General features: G+C 41.0%; 1 long non-coding RNA gene across 1 annotated transcript; it reads right to left on the bottom strand.

The window, feature by feature from the left end:
* Nucleotides 1-1,430: 1,430 nt before the first annotated feature.
* LOC133711078 (uncharacterized) lies at nt 1,431-3,042 on the bottom strand. Its single transcript, XR_009847059.1, has 2 exons — nt 2,456-3,042; nt 1,431-1,878 (listed from the first exon to the last, which is right to left on the bottom strand). It is a non-coding gene; the product is annotated as an uncharacterized LOC133711078 (long non-coding RNA).
* Nucleotides 3,043-6,909: the final 3,867 nt, after the last annotated feature.

The following is a 6,909-nucleotide window of genomic DNA, read 5'->3' as shown; positions in this document are numbered from 1 at the left end:
CTCGATAAGAAATTCGAGATAAAGTGCAAGCATCGAGTCCAACCAACAATATTCCAAAAACAGGATTTACTGGATACTTGACATATGGAAATGCTCATTGGAGAAATGAATCCAACAACAAATTTATCATTCGATCATAACAGGTCAGGAGCACAAGCCCATCATAGTTAATTCGGGAACGGTTCAATTTCCGAAGAAAGAATTACGATTTCCAAGAATTATCTAAAACTGGAAATCTATCGAAAGGAAAAACATGTCAACAAAGTGGATTCGAATTTCGAGGGGTATAACAAACCAATAGCAATTCCGAGACTTATCAAATAAATCATTGATTGCTGAACAGTTTTCGAATCACCAGAAAACTCAAGGACCAAAACTTTAGACGAACCTCGAAACCGTTTTTCAACTCCACGAAATTTTCTTTTACCGAGCAATTCCAATGCTCAAAACTATGCTGAAAATTTGTCTTTTTCGACAAAAATGCATTTTTGTGTCGGCTCGACTAAGATCACACCAATGATTTTAAATCACAACTGACTATAAAGTCACAACACAAAATAATTTCTTTGCCAAATCATTTTCCGAAACACTTTTCGAAACAACCTCGAAACACCTTTTCGAAACACTTTTCCGAAGCAAAATTTTCAAACTGGGTTTAGTTGGTAAATCTTGTCACCCTTCATTTCGAAAATTGGTCAAAACCATTGAACAACACTTTATAACACCACCTTTCAAACTAAACAACTTGAACTGAAATTTAAATGTTCGAGCCGACTAAGACATTTGTGGTATCAGGGTTTAAATCAACAAAAATCGAAAACTTTGGAAGCACTGCTCTGATACCACTTTCTGTAACGCCCCAAACTGCACCTCACCAGCTTGAGCACGTCACAGTGCCGCGAGACCCCGAAACATAAACCGAAGGTTCGATTTACATTCCAGAACCCCGCAAGGCATTTTAATAAATAATTTTTTCGTAAACCGCACAGCGAAAACGTCTAAAATAATATTGAGGTGAAAACTTGAAAACTTTTATTTCAAATATTTGTTCGTCTAGAGCTTGAGTCAACAAGGAGTCAAGAAATAATCGACATATCCGAGAATCGAATTTATAATAAATGATCAATCAACTACTTCTGAGATAACACTAAACAATCAAGAAATGGAATTAAACTTCGAAACCTGTTCCCATTACAACCGTTTACCGAAGTTGACTCCGCACACCCGCTCCGTCCGTCAATCCCGTCACCAGTGCACAGTACCTGCATCCACACTGTTGTAGGGGTGAGCTTTCGTCCTCGCTGCTCAACAGGGGCTTCACCCCGGCTAGATTTGAAAACCTTTAAATAAACTTTTGTGGCGCCAGTATAAAAACATATGTAAATGCATTTTCTTTAAGAACGATGACTTAAATGATTTTCCGATATAAAATACGATGCATGAACTTCAAGTAAATACGGGCCCAAAACAATACCTGATGGCCGGTCCCATAGACCAACTACACGACCTTACCTCAAATCAATTCATAACCAGGTAAGCGTAGCGAGAGCGTCCGCTACCTAGCTACACACACGGAATCGGGTCGTCATTACGATCGCGCACCGTCCGACCGGTGTAGCTAACCCTCCGGAGGTTTTGGGGATCGAACCCAAGGAAGTCAGAGCCACCCTTCGCTCTCAAGCCATCAACGATATCTCTCACGGAATGGTTAGTATGCATTGCATTTAAACATAACCATACCATATAATTTAACATGCATCATGCTTCACTTTATATAAAACGGGAAAACTACTAACCGAGAAAGGCCCCGAATCCCCTACCTGGATTCCGAAGTCGTCCGAAATTCACGAACCTTCCGTTCCTCGGGTAACTGGAGTCCTAGATTCCGACATAATAATCGTTAATGGTCCGTTAAACACTTAATTAATATATCGACGATTATCTAATCGTCCAACCCACTTTCTTTGTTTGACCAGGGTTGACCAAAGTTTGACCAAATTGACCAATCACAAAATTAACCATTTTGACTTCCTTCCATTTTTCATTAAGTGTGCCCAAAACTGCTAAGGGCACCCATTAACTCCGGATTCTTACCGGAAACAGTACTTATACCATTTTCTTCAAATCCCGGGTTGAGCATTTCGTTAATAATACCCATCTCTTTTTATTGTTACATGTGGTGTCTTCCCGACCCAATTTCTTTCCACAATTAAGTAGTAACAAGAACAACTTCACCATTCAAAACTAACACAAGCAAGGATTAAATCTATAGTTCAATCCCAGCAAACATCACAGCATGTACTTGGTCCAAAATCACAATCACAACATCATTCCATTCCCAGCCAACACATAAGTATAAACCAATTCTAAATCAAACATCCAATTCAACTCCCATCCAACCATTCGGCAATAAATCACCAAAAGCTCAGTTTCACCCCAAGAACTCGAATTTTACCTTTGACAATCAGAGTAGCTTAATCTGAGCTAACAGATATCGTGAGCAAGCAAACTTGCAGCCACTGTGCTTGGTGAATTTCGAACAGAGGGCAGAGCGCATCCTAGTCCGAAGTGCAGCAAGGACCAAAGCATCCCCGAACGCCAATTCAAGGAACCAAGCTTCCCCGCACCTCAACTGGTTTTCCAAGACGCCAGAAACGAAATTAGAAGCCTGGAATCGCCGCCATGGACGGCGGTCCGTCGATACCCGAAATCACCCAAAACACAAATTCATCAAAACTTAATCGAATTCGAGAACCACTTATACCAGCACGTAGAGCGTAAGGAGAGGGTTAGTTTTCCTACCTCACACAACCCCGAAGGTCGCCGGAAATTGCAGAAGCATCGCCGGAAAGTTCAAACCTTTCAAGCTTCGAATCTCTCTCCACAGTCCGTGCATGGATGATCCGTGGCCAGAGGCACGTCGGCGTCGTCGAGACGAAGCGAACGCCGGTGGTCCGCCGCGAGATATGGTCGGACGGAGGAGTTCCTACCGGGTCTTTTTCTCGGGTCGTCGGGTCGCGTCGCGGGTCAGAGGGAGCTTGATGCTTCTGGAACCATCTGATGCGTTGGTCTGATGGAAGGTCTATATATAGTCCCCTTAAAAAATCTTGGATGGTCCAGATTAAGCGGTGGGTAAATGAATGGATCAGATTGAACCAGATAATTTCCATTTTCCTTAAATAATTGTTTATAATCCCAAAACTTCCAAAATTCGTAAAAATTAGCTCGGGTATCCGAAAAATTCTCCGAAAATTCCCACGAACTCGTCGTGTCGTGTATTTTATTATCGAGTCAAAAAATAACATATTCCACCTTGTGAAAAATGCAGATGAATATTCCCGAGTATTTAAATAACCACCGAGATCGAAAATTTAATTCCTTAAACGATCTCACTAAACCTTTGAATTTTTCCGGGGCTCACAGTTCCACCCCCCTTAAATAAATTTCGTCCTCGAAATTTCATGATTGGTCAAACGGTCGACAACATGCACTTCTTTCTTTATGTTGGACTCCAGTACCCATATAGTTTCTTTACGTCATACATCTCAATTCTGGAGCTAACCTTTTTGTTCCACAAGTGTTCCTCATATACTTCCAATAGGACACACTTTGCTCCGAGAATTTACTTTCTCACTCAACAGTGAGGCTCAAAAATAGCCATTTTATAGTACTGTCATTAGTGGCAATGCCCGTAGACGACTCACGTCTACACCAAACTCCCCTTCATGAAAGTGAAGACATTTTCAGGAGTTTAAACTTTAAGTACACTATATAATCTGAAGAGATCAAACTCTCCTTGTAAATCCTAAGTAAACATCTCCACATCGCCATCTTGACAAAGAAGTCAACCAAGTCGCCATAGTTACCAACTCATAAATTGTAAAGAACATCAGCAACTAACCGCGCTCATCATACATGAGAATTTTCATTCGTCAATGATACGTGACCTACAAGTCTTTGTGAAGGGTATGTTAGTTTCCTTAACAGGATAATCTCTCAGAGAATTGGTCAAATTTTTCGCTTTCGTTACGTCTTCCAAGAAAGACATTACGAAATTTCACAACCATGTGACATGCTCCAAGAAATTCGAACATGATGTCGATCTATTCTACAGATCGTAGGACAACTTGTGTTCGACACACACTTACTTGTACCAGCCCGGTTAGGCTAAACTATTTAACCCACGAACTCAACGTCGAAGTAGTCATTCCAACCAACATTTACCACAAGGCCATTTCAAATTAGACTGAAGAAACACATTGTTCTACGTGAGTACTTCAATCGTCACCAACAAACGATTCGCAAAGAATCGTGGAAGATATGGAAGATATTTCTGTTCCCCCAAAGGACTAGTACACAAGAAGCTGGCTGAACATTCGACCTTCCTAGCCACACTTTTCAAGGAAGGAGCGACGAAGCTTAACAATCGCTTCTCGAGACTTGTTCGACGATATTTCACGTGACGAAACTTTCCTAGTTAGCTCGCATTACGACTCGAGTTCGTTACGTATACGCTTGTAACTGCAATTTAGACTAACGTGTTTATCCACGAACTCAAAGACAAGCTAGTCCTTCCAACCATGTTGACGATACGCCCACAATTGGTAGTCGCAATTGATGTTGCCCTTACCGCAACACACGTGCCCGTAGTCCATGTAAACGCTTCACTTGGTATCGTTGAATAACCTTAACAATGAATCTCAACTAGCGTTTCCGATGAGACTCAACGAAATTCGAGGATCACTGCTTGAAGTCACTTCTCTACAAGTCGAAGTTCGCAAGCTTGTGCTTGTAATAGTGATCCTAAAGCTTCACCCTAATTTGACGAATAAATGGTTAAACAACCATGAACAACGCTTTTATTCATGACACGCTTAACATCACTACTCACTTTCGAGTTGCATCCATTCAACACCTTGCCAAGCCAAGTAGCCCAATCGGCCGCGTCTCCCTTTCTCGACTTTTTGGTTGCCATAAAGATCATGGTGTAGAGAACATTCTCCCTGCCATAGTTTATGTTGAACTAAATTTTACAGCAGGGCAGTTGAGAAATAAAGTCAAACTTGATACCATCAATTTCAAAGGGAAAGGGAGATGAACTGATGACAAATCCCAAATGATTTTTAACACCAAATCAGAAATCTTTACAAATAGAGAAGAGAAATGAGGTGATATTTTGTGCAATAACTCACAAAACAATTTTCGGTTTTTCTCTTTCTCAAGCCAAGCAACGAATTTGGAAAAATCACCACGGCTTAATTTTCCATCGAAATGAAAGGAAATTTTCCAGATCCTTTACCAAGATACGAAACACGATTGTGTTAAAATTTTAAAATTTTCAGAGCTTTGAAGGTCAAATAAAACTGCTTCCAAAATGGCTGCACTTGTAGAAACAGCAAACCTTCAAATCAGTAAACTCAACTTTGTAGCCAACTTTAGGAATTCAAGATTTCCCACCTTTAGGTGAAGTTTGTTGAAAAGAATTCGTTAATAGTTGAAAACAAATCTTTGAAGTCTCTTTGCTCGAAATCATTTCCAAGATGGTCCGAAAAATTGGTATTTGGATAAGGAAGACAAAAACCAACTTTATTCAAGTATAAGCAAATAAAAATTAACACAAACTATTAGCAAGGAAGATTGCTTTGCAGTCCTCGTAGGATTCCTTCCGAAATCACGAATTAGTTGATGAGGCTAGAATTGCGAAGATTTGTCGGCACTCCCTTGAGAGATGCTTCACCTTCGAATATGTCGTTGACGACTTTGACGATCGGTAAAATTTCCACGAACTCGCTTATGCAGGAATCGAAACACGCTAACACCTACTAAAATAGTCGATGCCTAATGTATGTCGAACCGTCTCAGTTTACGAGACAAAGTAGCCTTGTTTATCTGTACGTAAGCGAGTTCGGCATCCAGAAGCTTGAATAGGCTACCCGCACAAGTGACACGAAGTTTCCACTCTACATAAAAGTGAGTCGAAAATGCATAATCCGCAAGGCCGCCTTAGAGCTCGCAGAGTGAAGATTCTCTTACATTTATCGAGTTATGCTTCCGACCCATGCTCAACACGCCTTAACTTGTTCAAGCGTCACGAAGAGGCCCAAACGCTGTCAAGAATAGTCTAGAAAAACCACAATTAGGCCTACAAATTCCTAACTTCTTCGGCTACCCCCAAAGCGACAATGTCGATGACCCACTCGCCCGCTTATGCTGAGATTCCAAGAAGGAAGTCGTTCCCGTAGCATTTCACGCCTGCCTCAGTGAATTCGGATTTCACAATCCTAGGATTCACATAGTTAGCTTCAAGTCGGCGAGTATACTCAACACAATGAACTTTCCCCGCTTTATCTTTGAGTCGTTACGTTCTAGCGATGACGGCCTTTCGCAGCTCTGGGAATGGAAGAGCTAAAATTCATGTTTCCACGACCCGCACGTCTCAATCGTGGGAAGTGTCAACGAGTCAAGCTCAACACAATTTTACCAGAGTGATAATTCACACTTCACTGGGATTTCTTACTTGGACAACACCTCTCGTCTGAAATGACGAATATCAGTTCAACATCACGTATTAACCTATACGAAATTTGGACCTCGAAGTGGTCCCACAATATAGTGATTTCACTTCCGAAATTAACACTACTACTCGGACAACCAAAATGATTTCACAATTTACCAACAAACATTCACAAATCAATATCAACCTTCCAAGGAGTTGAAGTTTGTCGTTCATGTACCTTTTTCTTTACCCTTTTTCCTCATACTGGGCCACACTTTTGCCGTGGTCTGTGCACTGTGGAGGAGCATTTGGGTGGCATAGAGTTCGCTTAACTCAAGAAACTGATACGCAAATAAGCAACAACTGGACTCGATAAAATATATGAAAGAAACCACAACAACCGAGTCCAAAAC

Source organism: Rosa rugosa, chromosome 5, assembly GCF_958449725.1.
Source record: "Rosa rugosa chromosome 5, drRosRugo1.1, whole genome shotgun sequence".
In the NCBI taxonomy this organism is placed as follows: Eukaryota; Viridiplantae; Streptophyta; class Magnoliopsida; order Rosales; family Rosaceae; genus Rosa; species Rosa rugosa.
This window is presented reverse-complemented; position numbering and strand designations above follow the sequence as displayed.